Below are 18,012 nucleotides of genomic sequence, written 5' to 3'. Positions count from 1 at the left end.
CATAGACATTCTGATAGGGAATTAGATTGTTAGCCCCAATGAGGACAGTGATAATCACATCTGTGGCATTATTGGCGCTATATCACTGAGAAAAATAAGAAAATAAATATTTCCCTATATAGGTACTTTTCCATACAAACAAAGCCAACTCAAAAAAGAAGCCATCCAGTTTTCTTTCTAGAAAGAAGGAATCACCACGGCAAACAATTCAAAAATGGCACATCAACTACCACAGGTCTACATAAAGCATACACAAGAGCCTGTATAGTCTTCTTCAGTAATAGCTTATACTACAACTTAGACCTCTTTCACACGTCCGTGAAAATCACGCACGTTTTTCATAGACGTGTCAAAGGTGCGTATTGCCCTCGGTGTGCCGTGTGTATGGCACACGTGTGTTCTCCGTGTGTTATCCGTGATAACACACGCAGAACGGGAACTTTCTACTCACCTGTCCCTGGCGTTGCTGTCTGTGGTGCTGATATTCGGTCTCCGGTCCTGCCGACTCCCCGCTGCTGCTGCTTCCGGCCACAGTGAAGTGAATATTCAATGAGCATACTGAGCGCCGGTCGGCAGCAAGTGACAGCAGCGGCAGAGACAGGAGGGCAGGACAAGGTGAGTGAGTGATAACTTACTGATCGGTGGTGGGGTCTAACAGCCAGACCTACACCGATTGGCAGAAAAATAAAATTGTATGCCTTGATGGGTTTCTTTTATTTTTGTTAGAATAAACGGCAGTGTGCATGCCCGATGGTGGTTCAATTCCATCTTTATGAGGCTATCGGAAAAATCAAAGCTCAGTGCTTTGCCGCCCAGTAGAGAATGAATGGAGCAAAGGTCAAGCATCCGCACAATTCCTTTCTAAAGCTGGGGTCACACATAAGAATGACACTCTGCTCAAACGCTGATCTGAGCGTGAACCGAGTATCATTTACTACAGTCCTGGCCAAAAGTTTTGAGAATGCTACAAATATTAATTTTTACAAAGTCTACTGCTTAAGTTTTTCTAATGGCAATTTGCATATACTCCAGAATGTCATAAAGAGTGATCAGCTTAACAGCAATTACTTGCAAAGTCAATATTGGCTAAGAAAATGAACTTTAACCCCCAAAACACATTTCAACATCATTGCATTCCTGCCTTAAAAGGAGCAGCTAACATTGTTTTAGTGATTGTTCCATTAACACAAATGTGGGTGTTGATGAGGACAGGGCTGGCGATCAATCAGTCATGATTAAGTAAGAATGACACCACTGGACACTTTAAAAGGAGGCTAGTGCTTGGTATCATTGTTTCTCTTCAGTTAACCATGGTTATCTCTAAAGAAACACGTGCAGCCATCATTGCTCTGCACAAAAATGGCCTAGCAGGGAAGAGTATCACAGCTACAAAGATTGCACCTCAGTCAACAATCTATTGCAGCATCAAGAACTTCAAGGAGAGAGCTTCCATTGTTGCCAAAAAGGCTCCAGGTCACCCAAGAAGGACCAGCAAACGCCAGGACCGTATCTTAAAACTGTTTTAGCTGCGGGATCGGACTACCAGCAGTGCCAAGCTAGCTCAGCAATGGCAGCAGGCTGGTGTGAGTGCTTGTGCATGCACTGTGAGGCGGAGACTGCTTGAGCAAGGCCTTGTTTCAAGGAGGGCAGCAAAGAAGCCACTTCTCTCCAGAAAAAACATCAGGGACCGACTGATATTCTGCAAAAGGTACAGGGAGTGGACTGCTGAGGACTGGGATAAAGTCATTTTCTCAGATGAATCCCCTTTTCGATTGTTTGGGACATCTGGAAAACAGCTTATTAGGAGAAGAAGAGGTGAGCGCTACCACCAGTCTTTTCTCATGCCAACTGTTAAGCATCCTGAAACGATTCATGTGTGGGGTTGCTTCTCAGCCAAGGGAATCGGCTCACTCACAGTCTTGCCTAAAAACACAGCCATGAATAAAGAATGGTACCAGAATGTCCTCCAAGAGCAACTTCTCCCAACTGTCCAAGAGCAGTTTGGCGCCCAACAATGCCTTTTCCAGCATGATGGAGCACCTTGCCATAAAGCAAAGGTGATCACTAAATGGCTCATGGAACAAAACATAGAGATTTTGGGTCCATGTCCTGGAAACTGGAAACTCCCCAGATCTTAATCCCATTGAGAACTTGTGGGCAATCATCAGAGATGGGTGGACAAACAAAAACCAACAAATTCTGGCAAAATGCAAGCATTGCTTATGCAAGAATGGACAGCTATCAGTCAGGATTTGGTCCAGAAGTTGATTGAGAGCATGCCAGGGAGAATTGCAGAGGTCCTGAAGAAGAAGGGTCAGCACTGCAAATATTGACTTGCTGCATTAACTCATTCTAACTGTCAATATAACCTTTTGGTACTCATAATATGATTGCAATTATATTTCTGTATGTGATGTAAACATCAGACAAACACAATTAAAAACCAGAGGGCAACAGATCATGTGAAAATATAATTTTGGTATCATTCTCAAAACTTTTGGCCATGACTGTAGGATCCCATTTTTCTCACATGCAAGAATTCAAGCACAGGTGCTGAGAAGATGGAGAACTTAATTTCTCCATCTTCTCCATTGTCTGTGTTGGTGTAAATCGGACTACTCTTGAATGACATCTGAGTGCAGTCCATTGATTTGCAGAAACCCATAGAATTGTATTAGGTGTGCCCCGTCCAATATACACTGCCAAATGTTGCATGCTGCGATTTATTTCTCATGTCAAATTGAAAAAAAGCAATAGTGGGTACTGCTTCTTAGTATACCATTGGTCCTTGGGCTATCTGATAAAAGATTGGATGGTGAACCCTTAAGGCCCCGTTACACACTACGATTTATCTGACGATATGTCGTTGGGGTTACGATTTCCGTGGCACACCTCCGTCATCGTTAGCAATGTCATTGTGTGTGACACCTACGTGCGACTCCGAACAATCGCAAATAGGTTGAACATCGTTGATCGTTGACACGTCGTTCATTTTCAAAATATTGTTCGTCGTTTGGAATGCAGCAGACATATTGCTACATTTGACACCCTGCCAACGACGAACAACATTCACATGACCGCCTTGGTCAAACAATATATCGATGAACGATGTTGCGTTTGTGAGATGTGTATGTGTGACCGCTACTAAACGACCTATGTGCAAATCATAACTACGATCTGGGCATGTCACATCTCTACTGAGATTGTCAGATAAATTGTAGTGTGTAATGGGGCCTTTACAGGGATAACATTGCTCTGTTCTGTTGATGATCAGTGTGGGTGCCAGTGGTCAGACCCCACATGATCAACAAGCTATCACCTAACCTATGTATTTGGTTTTCAATAAACAACCCATTTAATAGTGAAAATATAAAGCAGAAATTCTATTTTATTTTTAAAAAATATATGTATAATTTGTTATAGTCTAGTAAGTAACATCATTTCCAAGTGTATTACTTTAAAAAGCTACAAGCTAAAAAAGTTACAAATATATATTAATGGTTTCCAATGATTCTCAACCACACGCCTACACACTACGTGAAAATCTCCTACTCTACTAAATATACATTTTTTTTCTGCACTTGCAATAATTTGTATTTACTATGACCTAATGTTCCAAGGAGAAGGAGCTTCATAGGAGACTGTGGGTGGATGATAGCTAGTGATAAGAAACAGATATTTTGAACATTTGATTTTTAAAGTCTGGGCATTTGGCAAAGAAAATTTTTAATAAAAAAAATGGTGTAAGTTCAGGAGAATCCATAGAATAGTTTAACAATATTCAGATAATTAAAGGGCCTTAGAAACGCAGTGATGTTTTCCTTATACTTCATTAACACATATCGATACTTAGGTATATCAAAGTACTGGATACAGTATATACTACAGTGGATTAAAGTCAACTTATAATGCATGCATTAATTACACATTCATTAATATATAGTGATGCTGTGTAAAAAGAGCTGGCTGACCACTCATTACAATAGGTAACCCATACCCCTTTATTATCACAATCAATGCAAAGACAGAGCAGAAGACTGGCTCCTCTAAAGAAATAAGCTCACATATTTGGACTACAATAATAAGCTATGTAACTTACTTTTTACTGCTGGGCAACACATTTAAAGGAATTGTTTACTACTCGGACCACCCCTTCTCAATCCATATGTTTCCTCTTTTTTAAGTAATAACACTTTTGCACACCTCCAGTGACAGCGCTGTTCCAGCGGAGTCAGCATAATTGGCCACCTAGATTGTGTGAAGTACACTGGTACATGATCTGGGGAGAGAAAGTGCCAACAATGCTGGAACAGCGCTGTCACTGGAGGTGAGCATAAGGATTATTTTAAAAAGGGTAAACATAAGGATTTAGAAGGGGTTGTCTAAGTGTTAGGAAGTTTAAAAATAACAATGAACTGAAATATAAAATATGTGATAAACCCCTATTGATGAATGCAAGCAGTCGGAATTTTATCATTTAACGTTATGTATACACAGAGCTCCATAAATGAAAAACAGACTTTCGACCACTATAAAGATATAACTGGCAGCAGAAAATTTAGAAAAAAATGACTTTATGTCAAAAATCAGACTATTAACATTAAATAAAGTCATGTGTCTTAAAGAGTTATTCTCATTTTATAAAGTGTTGGAATATTGGAAACATTCATTATCACCTTTGATCAGTAGTCGCTCAGTACCCTTTGAAGTTTCCTCTAAATTGTGGCGACCTCAGCCATTCGGCGAATGTTGCACAATCTGATATACTTGAATTAAGGCATGCTGTAATTCCACGCACAATGTGTTGGTGATACAGTACTACATAGGAAAAAAATAGGAGGCACATTGATAAATCAGTGCTGTGATCATCATTGGCCATCATCTCAATACTTAGTATGCAGGAGATGGAGGTGGGAATGAAGCGATTGTTCTCCTCACCCCTTCACCTTCTTTAAAAGAAGTCCTTAGCAAGATCCCACGATGAAACTCTGAATGTATAGAGGGGGAAATGCAGTGGAATTAAATATTATTTGGGACCTCTGTTAATCAGAATATACAGTAGGACAAAAGGACTATCTGCTAATGGTAATGTTTATGCAGATGTTGCTATTGATAGGGTAATTGGTCATTACTATTTACTAACAGTCCTTACACATTTTTTGGGTGTTAATGAACTACTGCTATACATACAGTATATATGTATAGTATGTATTACATGTATGTATGTATATGTGTGTGTGTATGTCCGCTAAAGGAATCTGCACTGTCGCATTTGCAATCACGAAATTTTGCACAGACACCCCATGTGACTCAGGGAACGTCATGGACGTCAAAAAGGAGCCATACAAAATTGTTGGCGTCCTCAAGATAATATTCAGTTGCAAATCTTTTGGTATAAATAACTACAATCAATAGCTTCCAACAACCATCAGCAAGCTTCTTACATATCTCAACTGGAATGTTGGACCACCCTTTATTTGCAAACTGCACCAGGTCTCTTATATTTGAAGGGTTCCTTCTCCAAACAGTAATTTTAAGATTTTTCAACATAATTTCAATGGAATTTCGATCCAGACTCACTTCAGAATGCTCGAGCGCTTTGTTTCTATCCATTACTGGGAGATTCTTGAAGTATGTTTAGGGTCTGTTACGAATCTTCCACTCAGTAACCAGTGCATGACAAGCTGTCAGTTGGGTGAGTAGCAGCTCAGTCATCCAATCTGGAGCGGGGTTGTGCTGAGCAGTCAGTGTTTTAAGTGACAGCTCAGTCATTAAATATCATATTGGTAGGTGCTGGGTGTCTGCAGATGTTCCCTGATCCCGGTAATTTGCCACCTATTTAGCTGAGCAGTTTATCCCAAAACACTGCCACTGTGGATTGATCTTTTGCTGCCAGACCTCTGACATCATATGACCGTCCTTTTACCTTGTCCCTTTGCTCTGATTCGCTACTGATTCGCTGACTGCAGACTGTGACCTTACTATGCCTCTGCCTATCCCCTTAATCTTGATGTGCTCTCCTGGTACCTGACCCTGGAATGTTTGACTACCCTGCCTTTTGACTCGTCCATGTAGTAACTAGTGTCACATTAAGACTGGCCATACATTTTTTTCCATCCCACCAGTATGGATCCTATTCATACACTGTGCGATCAGGTGATGAATCTGACCCGGGTGGTTCAGGATCTGGCCAAGGAGCACAAAAGACTATAGACGTTGTAGTCCCAGTTGCAGGGTCAGTTATTCAGTGCAATGGGTGCCTTTCAAAGCCCTCTGATGTAAGCAGCAGCTTAACGCCTGTATCTTCTGATGTGCAGTTGGACTCTCCCAAACCAGTAATGTCCATTCCTAAAAAAAAATTCAGGGGAGAAAAAGCTCAGTTTACGCTGTTCAGGGAAAGATGCAGGCAATTTTTAACTCTGCAACACCAGTCTTTGTGGAATGAGTCTCAGCGGGTGGGAATAATCATATCCCTGGGTCCTCAGACTTTGGCATTTTCTTTGCCCACACAAGCCACAAAACGGTCATCTGTTGAAGTCTTTTTTGACGCCTTAAGGTTAATATACAGTGTGTCCACCCATATCCTGTACACCGCTATTAACTTGAGAACGGTGGCAGCTATAGGCATAGAAGTGGTGTCTAGGTATAGTAAAGTAGCCCTGCGCTACGCAATGAAACCACCTATTGCGCCACCTGGTGGAAAACAACAGAGTTGGCATTTTTATCTTGAAAATGGAATGAGATAGAGAAAAAAAGTGAATTACAAAGTTGTAGGGCATCATCATATTCAATACGAATCGACACCTTGCATGCAGAAATGCTATTATTAGAATGTGTAAAACTCACAAGGCTGCGGACGTGAAGTGATACCTCATGGAGACCTTCCTACAAGTCATTGGGTATAGTGGCTGCGTGGAGTGGCCTCTACACTCACCTGACCTGACCCCATTGGACTTCTTTTTCTGAGGTCACATCAAACAGCAGGTGTATGCGACCCCTCCACCAACATTGCAGGACCTACGACGACATATCACAGATGCTTGTGTAAACGTGTCACCTACCATATTGCACAACGTGCAACGTGTCCAGAGTCCAGATGAGAATTGCAGCTGACGGTGGCCACTTTGAGAATCAAAGTTAAATGAGCGCCATATGCGTGACCAGCATTCAATGTTTTTGGGGGGGGGGTCATGGGTTTCTTATCATAGCATTTCTGTATGCAAGGTGTCGATTCGTATTGAATTGATGATGCCCTAGAACTTTGTAATTCTCTTTTTTTCTCTATCTCATTCCGTTTTCGAAATAAAAATGCTAACTCCGTTGTTTTCCACCAGGTGGCGCTATAGGTGGTTTCATTGCGTAGCGCTTGGCTACTTTACTATACCTAGACACCACTTCTATGCCTATAGCTGCCGCTGTTGTTAAGTTAATGGCGGCGTACAGGACATGGGTGGACACACTGTATAATGAACCTGACAGAATCTAAGTTGAGGAGGCAAAGATCATGAATCTAATGTGGGGGGGACCACACTGCTGAAGACTATAGTACTGAGTTCCGGCAATGGTCTACAAAAGTCTGTTTTGACACCTTAAAGTTAATATATAACGAACCTGACAGAATCCAAGTTGCGGAGGCAAATATCATGAATCTGACGCGGTGGGGGGGCCTCACTACTGAGGACTATAGTACTAAGTTCCGGTAGTGGTCTAGAAAAGTTCAGTGGAATAATGCAGCTCTCAGGTGTCAGCTTTATCATGGCCTTTTCGGATACACTTAAGGATGCTCTAGCTTTGCATACTCCACCTAGTTCATTGGGGGAGGTCATGACTCAGGCCATTTGGTTAGGAAGCCTATCTCTGGTGGCAAAACTGTGATTTGGATGGTAGTTGACCAGTAAAGAAGCCCACTTTGTTCAGTTATCAGAGTTACCTAATGCTGAAACACTTTCAAAGTTGTTTATCAATCATGTGGTAAGATTGCATGGAATCCCTCTGAAAATTTCATTGGATAGGAAGGTGCTTTTTGTCTCCAAATTTGGAGAGTGTTTTTTAAAAAATTGGGAATTAATTTGTCATTTTCCTCTGGTTATTACCCTGAAATTAATGGATAGACTGAGAGGACAAATCAGTTGTTGGAGCAAATTGTAAGATGTTTCTTAGCGGCTTAGCAGGAAAACTGGTACTCATATTTACTTCTTACTGAGTTCACTTTTAACAGTCAGGTCAAACAGTCCACTGGTATCTCATCTTCTTTTGTAATTATTATTTTCATCCTTATTTTGGAGAATTTTCTAGGATGAGTTCTGGGTGTCCTGGAGTAGAGGTCACCATACAGAAACTTGGGGATGTTTAGAGGGAGGTTCAAAAGAATATTGGGGTGGCTCAACTTTTTAAAAAATGCAAGGTCGATAAGAAGTGTTCAGCAGGTTCCATCTTCAAAGTAGGAGATAATGTTTAGTTATCATCCAAAAATATGAAGCTGAAGGTGCCATTGATAAAGCTGGGTCCTAAATTTATTGGTTCAAATGAGATTCTGGAGGTAGTCAATCTAGTTGCCTTTAGATTGAAACTTCCTCAGTCTTTTTGGATCCTTAACATTTTCCACAGATCCCTGTTAAAGGAACTTGTCTCTCCAGTGTTGTTGTCCTCGTCTCCACCTTCTTCTGTTTCTCTTGATGGGGGTTTAGAGCAAGAGGTGCAGAGGATCGTGGATTCTCGGAAGGTCAGGAATTCCCTCCAATATCTGGTTCATTGGAAGGGATATGGACCAGAGGAGAGATCTTGGTTTGTGGCTCATTCTGTGAAAACTGATCGTTTGATTAGGGCCTTCTATCTTAGGTTTTCTGGGAAACCTGGGGGTCCAGTGACCCCTATTGAAGACGGGGTACTGTCACGATTCCTCCACTGAATGATAAGGGAGTGCTGAGCTGTCAATTCAGTGAGTGACAGCTCAGTCTTCCAATCTCATACTGGGAGGTGCTGGTTTTCTGCAGGTCTTCCTTGTTCCCATTAATGTCCAGCTATTTAGCGGAGCAGTTTATCCCAAAGCACTGCAAATCTTAGCTTTCTGTTTAGTGGTGCATGTTGGCCTCAGTTATCTGTGCTCTGTAGATTGAGCTTTGGCTGCCAGACCTCTGATTTTGTTTGAATGTCCTTTTGCCTTGTCACTTTCTTGTGACTTGCTACCCTCAAGGTATTCTGGCTATGTACCATGACTTTACTACGCTTCTGCATATCCCCTTAAGCGGGCTTTACATGCTAAGATATTGCTAGCAAAAGCACCCGCCCCCCCCCGTGCATGCGATTTCGTGTGATCGCTGCCGCAGCGAACATTATCGCTACGGCAGCGTCACACGCACTTACCTGGTCAGCGGCGTCGCTGTGACTGCCGAATAATCCCTCCCTCAAGGGGGAGGGACGTTCGGCATCACAGCGACGTCACCGCGACGTCACTAAGCGGCCGGCCAATCAAAGCGGAAGCAATTGCTAGCGATATCGTACGCAAAAGCACCCGCCCCCCCCGTGCATGCGATTTCGTGTGATCGCTGCCGCAGCAAACATTATCGCTACGGCAGCGTCACACGCACTTACCTGGTCGGCGGCGTCGCTGTGACTGCCGAATAATCCCTCCCTCAAGGGAGAGGGACGTTCGGCATCACAGCGACGTCACCGCGACGTCACTAAGCGGCCGGCCAATCAAAGCGGAGGGGTGGAGATGAGCGGGACGTAACATCCCGCCCACCTCCTTCCTTCCGCATTGCGGCCGGCGGCAGGTATGGAGACGTTCCTCGCTCCTGCGGTGTCACACACAGCGATGTGTGTTGCCGCAGGAGCGACGAATAACATTGATAATCAACCATTACCGATTTTTGGTTTTGGGACGACCTCTATATGGTGAATGATTTTCACCATTTTTAAGGTCGCTTACGGTCGCTAGTAAGTGTCACACGCTGCGATATCGTTAATGACGCCGGATGTGCGTCACTTACAACGTGGCCCCGACGATAAAACATTAACGATATCGTAGCGTGTAAAGCCCCCTTTAATCTTGACGTGCTCTACTGGTACCTGACCCTTTAATATTTGATTACCCTGCCTCTCAACTGGTCCATGTAGTGAATAGCGTGACAGAGTCACTGTCCTCCTGGAAGACCCATGACCTAGGATACCAGCTTTCTGACATTGGGCACTTCATTGAGGCCCAAAATCCTTTGGTAGACTTCAGATTTCATGATGCCTTGCAAACAGTCAAGACATCAAGTGAGAGGCAGCAAAACAACCCCAAAACATCTTTGAACCTTCACCATATTTGACTGTAGGTACTGTGTTCTTTTTTTGTAGGCCTTAGTCTGTTTTTGGTAAACAGAAGAATTATGTGCTTTACCAAAAAGCTCTAGCTTGGTCTCATCTGTTCACAAAATGCTTTCCCAAAAGATTTTCTGTTATATACATTTTGTTAAACTGAAGTCTAGCTTTTTTTATGTTTCTGTGTTAGCGGTGGGGTCCTCCTTGGTTTCCTGCCATAGCGTTTAATTTCATTAAAATGGAAATAGTTTGCACTTAAATTGATTCACCCTGAGCCTGCAGGACTGATTGAATTTTTTTGGAACTTCATTGGGGCTGCTTATCCACTATCCGGACTCTCCTGTGTTGCAACCTTTCAAAAACATTTTCTGCTGTCCACAACCAGGGAGATTAGCTATAGTTCCATAGTTTTACAGTGTTTAAGGTTGAAGGTAGACTTAAGTCCATTGAGTTCACCCCATGAGCTAACCTAACATGTTGATCCAGAGAAAGGCAAAAAAACCCCTCATGCGACAGACAGTAAGCGGCACATTAGGGGAAAAAATTCCTTCCTGAGGAATAAGGCAATCAGACCAGTTCGGGGATCAATGCCAAATCTAGTGCACATAACCAGTAATATTATACTTTTCAATAAAGGCATCTTGGTCTCTCCATAGTTCCATAGTCTCAATGCGCTTACAGAAAATAAGCTGAGTCTGTGATTATGATTAAACATCCTTTCCTCTAACCATAGTGGATACCTCCTTGCCCTCGTTGCAGGCCTTGGTGTAAAAAGATCTGTAAACCTTTTGATTATGTTACGCACCATGGACAAAGTAACATCAAGATCTTTGGAGATGGACTTGTAACCTTGAGATTGTTGATATTTTTCAACAATTTTGGTTTTCCAAGTCCTCAGACAGTTCTGTTCTTTTCTTTCTGTTCTCCATGCTTGATTGAATCAACTTCTCCCCTTTTAATCTGCTTTCAGATATGATTTTCCTATTGCCCACATCTGTTTGTGTGTCGCCCCAGGGCTATGGGTTACTCATTCCCGGGCAATGTATTGCTGGGGAGATGTCACTGGTTGGCCGTTGCTCGGTTCCGTGACCCTGGGGTCGCTTTTAAAAGGGGGAAATTTACAGGGGATTTGAAATAAAAGTTTTTGTAGTAACGCCAATTGCGGGTTTCGGCTATTTAGTGGAGCCGCCGCTGCACAATTCTCACTACCGGGGCTGGTGTTAGTGGCAGCCTGGATGTTGGGCCCTCCGCAAGCATGGCCAGGCCCTATGGGATAAATGATGTTGTTGGGCCCGGAAAGAAGGTAGGCCACACAAGGGGTTGCAGTGTAACTAGTTCCTTTACTCACAGTATAGTGGTAGCTCATTACCCGAGGAAGGCTGGTCTTGACCGGTGGTCACCTTAGTCCCAGTGCCAGTGTGGTGACCTGGTGACTTCTTTAGCCTGCACACCTGTCTCTGGCTGGTGGGTCCTCGTGGCTTTGAGCGTCTGGTGGTCCCATCCTGGTAGTCTCTCAGTCTCAGTCCATATAAGAGGCAGCTTGAACCCTGTGGGGTCAGTTTCTCTGATCCTGTTCCCCGGTTCTCCCATTGCTACTGTGTCCCAAACTTTATGGTCACTGATGTCCTGGATGGTCCCCTCACTGTGCAGATTTTATCAGGTCTGCCTGGAGTGTTTTCCTGACCTAGGATTCTGTACCCCGTTGGTGCTATGGTTCTAGTAGTACTCCACCGTACTCCAGCAGCAACCACACACCTTGGCCCATGGGTCGAAGTTACACTCTCCTATCAGTGCTCACGTCCAACTCCTCTCTCTCCGACTTACTAACTCTAACTGAAATTACTGTCTTACCCCTCCCACCTGGTTGTCATCTAGTGGACTGGATCCGCTCCACCCCTAGGTGGCCATCCACTGGGTCCAACACTAGCCTGTCACAGTCTTTGGGAATGGGGGAAAAACAGGGAATAAAATGTGGTCTGCTGTTACCAGCATTGGTCTTTTGGGAACCTGGGGATAGGCCATGCATCTTTGACAGGATGCAGTACCTTGTAGCTCCTGATGGCTTCAGGGGCGCAACATTTGCCACAAGTGAGTTTGAACGAGTGAGCATCACATGCTTGAAACAAAATTGTTTACCTACAATTTTGGAAATGCGCCAATGATTTTGTCAGGCCAATTTCTAGTGTTTTGTGTGAAATTATGTGCAATTTGCCTTTTTTTCCTCTTTTTTTGTGTTGTTCCACTACACGCAAAGAAGATAAATAGGTGCATGACAAAACATGTGTAATTCCAATAATTTTCTGAGAGAAATACTTAATTTCCTGGAACAATTTTAAGGGTGCCAACAATCTGTCACGCTCCCCGGGTCCTCTGCTCCGCTCCCCGGGTCCTCTGCTCCGCTCCCCGGGTCCTCTGCTCCGCTCCCCGGCTCACCTGCCACGCTCCCCGCTCCCCAGCCTCCAGTGCCCGCGCTTCCCAGGCCTCCTGGTCCCCGCTCCCGGCGCCCGTCGGCTTCCCAGTCCCTGGCCGGCTCTGCTGCGTCCTCCTCTCAGCTTCCTGCCCTGGCTTCTGGCACCCGGGCCGCGCGCATGCGCATTAGGGCGCGCGCGCGGTCACTGACCCTTTTTTAAAGGGCCAGTGTCCACTGACAGGAAATGATGCATACAGGTACAGGGTATAAAGGGGGTTAATGTCCAAGGGAGCGGGGCCTGTTCTTCGTGTTTTCCCAAGCTAGGAGTCAGGTCTCCTTGTGTTCTGTGAGATACTTACCTCTCTGTCTTCTAGAGCCGATCCTGCATCGCCATCCGGTCCTGCTGTATCTCGAACCCCGAACGCTGCCCATCTGCCATCCTGACAGTCCGTACCATCTCGGTTCCCTGCGGTGACCCGTCATCTCGCTCCAACGGTTCCGGACCCCGCCTGACATCATCACGGCTTCCGAACCTGAGCTCCGTCACCCGGACCACCATCAGTGACCTCGTGGTCCCAGGGACTTCTCCATTGTGTTCCAGTGCACGGACTGTCCTGCTACCTAAAGTGCTCCGGCTACCGGACTCCTTTCCCTCATCGGGGAGTTCGGCCCAGTGGATCCACCTCCCGGGTCTGCCCGTCCATCTGGCCCTAACAGTAAGAACAGGCCATGGATCCCGCCGAAGCACTAGCGGCCTTGCATGAGGAACTCCAATGCCAGCGTGAAGTCCAGACCCGCATGCTGAACTTTATGACTTCCGTGGACACCCGCCTGACCACGCTACAAGCGGCAGTCACGTCTTCAACATCCTGAGCCTCCACTAGTCAATCCACGGCTCCCGCTCCCGTGGCAGCCTCCTCGGATGCTTCCAGACTGCGTTTGGCCTCACCACCCCGGTACGCCGGAGATCCCAAGACCTGCAGGGGGTTTATAAACCAATGCTCCCTCCATTTCACGCAGCTGCCACATTTGTTTGCCTCCGACCAAGCCAAGGTCGCCTTCATCATGTCTCACCTAGAGGGCGAGGCACTGGCGTGGATGAACCCCTTGTGGGAGAAGGAGGACCCTATGACCAAGAACCTCCAGGAGTTCCTGCAGGCCTTTCGCAGCACCTTTGACGAACCCGGACGCGCCTCCGCGTCTGCTTCATCTCTTCTCCGGTTACGTCAGGGAACTCTGACGGTGGGTCAATACGCCATCCATTTCCGCACCTTGGCTTCAGAACTCGGGTGGAATAACGAGGCCCTAACCGCCGCCTTCTGGGAAGGACTCTCGGGTCGAATCAAAGATGAGCTGGCTGGACGTGACATACCCTCCACCCTGGACGCCCTGATTACCCTAGCGACTCGAGTGGACATACGCTTTCAGGAGCGGTCCAAAGAGGTGTCCCGTGAGAGACGTCCGGTAAGGCATTCCTCTCCTCCACAGAAGCCCGCCGTACTCCAGTCAACGGCCTCTGGTGTCTCCGTCCATGAGCCCATGCAGATTGACCGTGTGCGACAGTCTGAACAACGTCGAGCAGAGCGGCTCGCCAAGGGTCTCTGCTTCTACTGCGGAGAGGGCACACACCTGCTACGCGCCTGTCCAGAGAGGCCGGGAAACTTCAAAGCCTAGGGTTGGTAGGAGAGGCCACCCTAGGTGCTGGGACTCTCTAAGACCCAGTTACATGGACTGTGCAAGTGACAACGGGAGAGACGCGGTTTACGGCTGAGGCGTACCTCGATTCGGGGGCAGCAGGCAATTTCATCCAGCAGGCCACGGTGGACAAGTACCAGGTGCCTGTTACTCCACTCGCCAAACCTCTTGTGATTGCCTCTGTGGATGGGAGACCCCTCTCTGACACCATCTCCTGGATCACCAAGCCGCTTGAACTGCGTATCGGTGCTCTGCACACCGAGAACATCGCTCTCTACGTCCTCCCACATATGTCACATCAAATCCTGCTGGGACTTCCTTGGTTGCGGACACACGAGCCTTCAGTCAGCTGGGGCACTGGTGATATCACTCGATGGGGGTCTTCTTGCCATGAAAACTGTCTGAAGACCATACAACCTATCCGGCGACCTCCGGTTCCCGAGTCCCTACCGGGACTGCCCTCAGCCTATTGGTCCTTCGTGGACGTGTTTGATAAGAAGGAGTCCGAAGTGCTTCCGCCACATCGTCCTTTCGATTGTGCCATTGACCTGCTCCCGGGAACTACACCACCTCGAGGACGGATATATCCACTGTCTCCAGCCGAAACAAGGGCCATGTCTACGTACATCACAGAGAGCTTGGCTAAGGGATTCATTCGGAGATCCTCCTCTCCTGCTGGAGCAGGCTTCTTCTTCGTAAAGAAGAAAGAGGGCGACCTACGCCCATGTATAGACTACCGGGGATTGAACCTAATCACCGTAAAAAACAAGTACCCCCTGCCGCTCATCCCCGAATTGTTTGATCGGCTCAGAGGAGCTCGTGTGTTCACCAAGTTGGATCTTCGGGGTGCCTACAACCTGGTCCGTATCCGCTCAGGGGATGAATGGAAGACCGCGTTCAACACTCGCAATGGGCACTATGAATACTGCGTGATGCCCTTCGGCCTGTGTAACGCACCAGCAGTCTTCCAAGAATTAGTGAACGATGTGTTCCGGGACCTTCTCTACGTCTGTGTGGTGGTATATCTGGATGACATCCTTGTCTTCTCTCCGGACCTCCAGACCCACCGAGAGAACGTGCAACTGGTTCTACAAAGACTGAGAGAGAATCGTCTGTACGCCAAGTACGAGAAGTGCGTCTTCGAACAGTCTTCTCTCCCCTTCCTGGGATACCTCATCACCGATACCGGACTGCAGATGGATCCAAAGAAGGTCTCTTCCGTTCTCAACTGGCCTCCTCCTTCTGGACTGAAGGCAATCCAACGCTTTCTGGGATTCGCCAACTATTACCGCCAGTTTATTCCTCACTTCTCGGCCCTGACTGCTCCTCTTTCCGCCTTGACCAAGAAGGGGGCTAATCCAAAGGACTGGTCACCTGCGGCCGACGCCGCGTTTGGCTCTCTAAAGCGAGCCTTTGCCTCCTCTCCTGTACTCCACCGTCCAGAGTTAAACCGCCAGTTCACCTTGGAGGTGGATGCCTCCTCCTCGGGAGCCGGAGCAGTGCTCATGCAGAAGTCCTCCTCCGGGAAGATGGTGACATGCGGTTTCTTCTCCAAGAGCTTCTCAGCGCCTGAACGCAACTACACCATCGGTGACAGAGAGCTATTGGCAGTCAAACTGGCTCTGGAGGAATGGCGCTATCTTCTGGAAGGAGCTGTGTACCCAGTCATTATTTACACGGACCACAAAAACCTGGAATACCTGCGGACTGCTCAGCGACTGAACCCACGGCAAGCCAGGTGGTCCTTGTTCTTTGCCCGGTTCGACTTCCAGCTCCATTTCCGACCCGCGAACAAGAATGTACGCGCTGATGCCTTGTCTAGGTCTTTCATGCCCATGGAGCAGGAGGAAGAGACATCCCAACCCATCATCTGCCCTAGCATTCCGGTGGCTCCTATCACCCTGGCCCAGATACCGCCTGGGAAGACTTATGTCTCTGAGACTGACAGGCAAAAAGTGTTACACTGGGGCCATGCCTCGAAAACAGCCGGTCATGCAGGTCAAAAAAGAACATGGAGTGCGATTGCACGTCATTACTGGTGGCCATCTCTTCGCACGGACGTCGCCTCTTTTGTCTCTGCCTGCTCCTCCTGTGCCAGGAACAAGACTCCCAAACACCTGCCATATGGCCGTCTTCTGCCTCTGCCCATACCCTCAGTTCCCTGGCAACACATAGCAATGGACTTTATTACGGACTTGCCATTGTCCTCCGGACACACAGTCATATGGGTCGTGGTGGATCGGTTCTCTAAAATGGCCCATTTCGTTCCTATGGCTGGACTGCCCTCTGCTCAGGAACTCGCGGACGCCTATATACATCACATCTTCCGCTTGCATGGCTTTCCATCACACATAGTGTCCGACAGAGGAACTCAGTTCACCTCCCGCTTCTGGAGGGCTCTCTGCAAACATCTGGGAGTGACTCTGGACTTTTCTTCGGCCTACCACCCTCAGTCGAACGGCCAAGTGGAACGGGTCAATCAGATATTGACCTCTTTCTTACGACACTACGTCAACGCCCATCATGACGATTGGTCTACGCTTCTTCCTTGGGCTGAATTCTCCCATAACCACCACGTCAGTGAGTCCTCCTCCAGTTCTCCCTTCCATGTTGTCTACGGACTTCAGCCGTCTGTCCCCTTGCCTGTATCCTCTTCCTCGGACATCCCTGCTGCTGATGCAGTACTCCGTGACTTTACAACCATTTGGGACTCAGTTAAGGCCTCCCTTGCACGTGCATCCCTGCGGATGAAGAGACACGTGGACAAGAGACGTCTGGATCCTCCGTGTTTCTCTCCGGGAGATCTCGTCTGGCTTGCTTCCAAATACATCCGACTGAAGATACCATCCTACAAGCTGGGACCTCGCTACATCGGACCATTTAAAGTCCTCGGCAAGATCAATGAGGTCTCCTACAAACTACAGCTCCCGGCCACGATGAGGATACCCAACTCCTTCCACGTGTCTCTGCTCAAGCCGGTTGTCCTTGGTCCCTTCTCCGCTGCCGCCAGTCCGGCTCCTCCTCCTATTGCTGAGGACAACATCTATGCGGTAAGGGATATCGTGGCCATGAAGACCGTACGAGGTCGACAGTTCTTCCTGGTGGACTGGGAAGGGTATGGTCCTGAGGATAGGTCCTGGGAGCCCAGGGAGAATGTGGGCACTCCTCTGATCCGTGCCTTCCTGTCCCGGTTGCGGGGAGGGGGGTGTGGGGGGGGGTACTGTCACGCTCCCCGGGTCCTCTGCTCCGCTCCCCGGGTCCTCTGCTCCGCTCCCCAGCTCACCTGCCACGCTCCCCGCTCCCCAGCCTCCAGTGCCCGCGCTTCCCAGGCCTCCTGGTCCCCGCTCCCGGCGCCCGTCGGCTTCCCAGTCCCTGGCCGGCTCTGCTGCGTCCTCCTCTCAGCTTCCTGCCCTGGCTTCTGGCACCCGGGCCGCGCGCATGCGCATTAGGGCGCGCGCGTGGTCACTGACCCTTTCTTAAAGGGCCAGTGTCCACTGACAGGAAATGATGCATACAGGTACAGGGTATAAAGGGGGTTAATGTCCAAGGGAGCGGGGCCTGTTCTTCGTGTTTTCCCAAGCTAGGAGTCAGGTCTCCTTGTG

At 47.4% G+C, this 18,012-nt stretch overlaps 1 protein-coding gene across 2 annotated transcripts in view; it reads right to left on the bottom strand.

Annotated features, from left to right (window-relative positions):
* Window positions 1–18,012, bottom strand: part of RFX3 (regulatory factor X3) — a 406,064-nt gene that overhangs the window by 84,725 nt on the left and 303,327 nt on the right. The gene's annotated exons all lie outside the window — the stretch shown is intronic.

The sequence above is a fragment of the Anomaloglossus baeobatrachus genome, chromosome 1, assembly GCF_048569485.1.
Source record: "Anomaloglossus baeobatrachus isolate aAnoBae1 chromosome 1, aAnoBae1.hap1, whole genome shotgun sequence".
Taxonomy (NCBI): domain Eukaryota; kingdom Metazoa; phylum Chordata; class Amphibia; order Anura; family Aromobatidae; genus Anomaloglossus; species Anomaloglossus baeobatrachus.
Note: the sequence above shows the minus strand (reverse complement) of the source record. Positions and strands in the feature narration are given on the sequence as shown.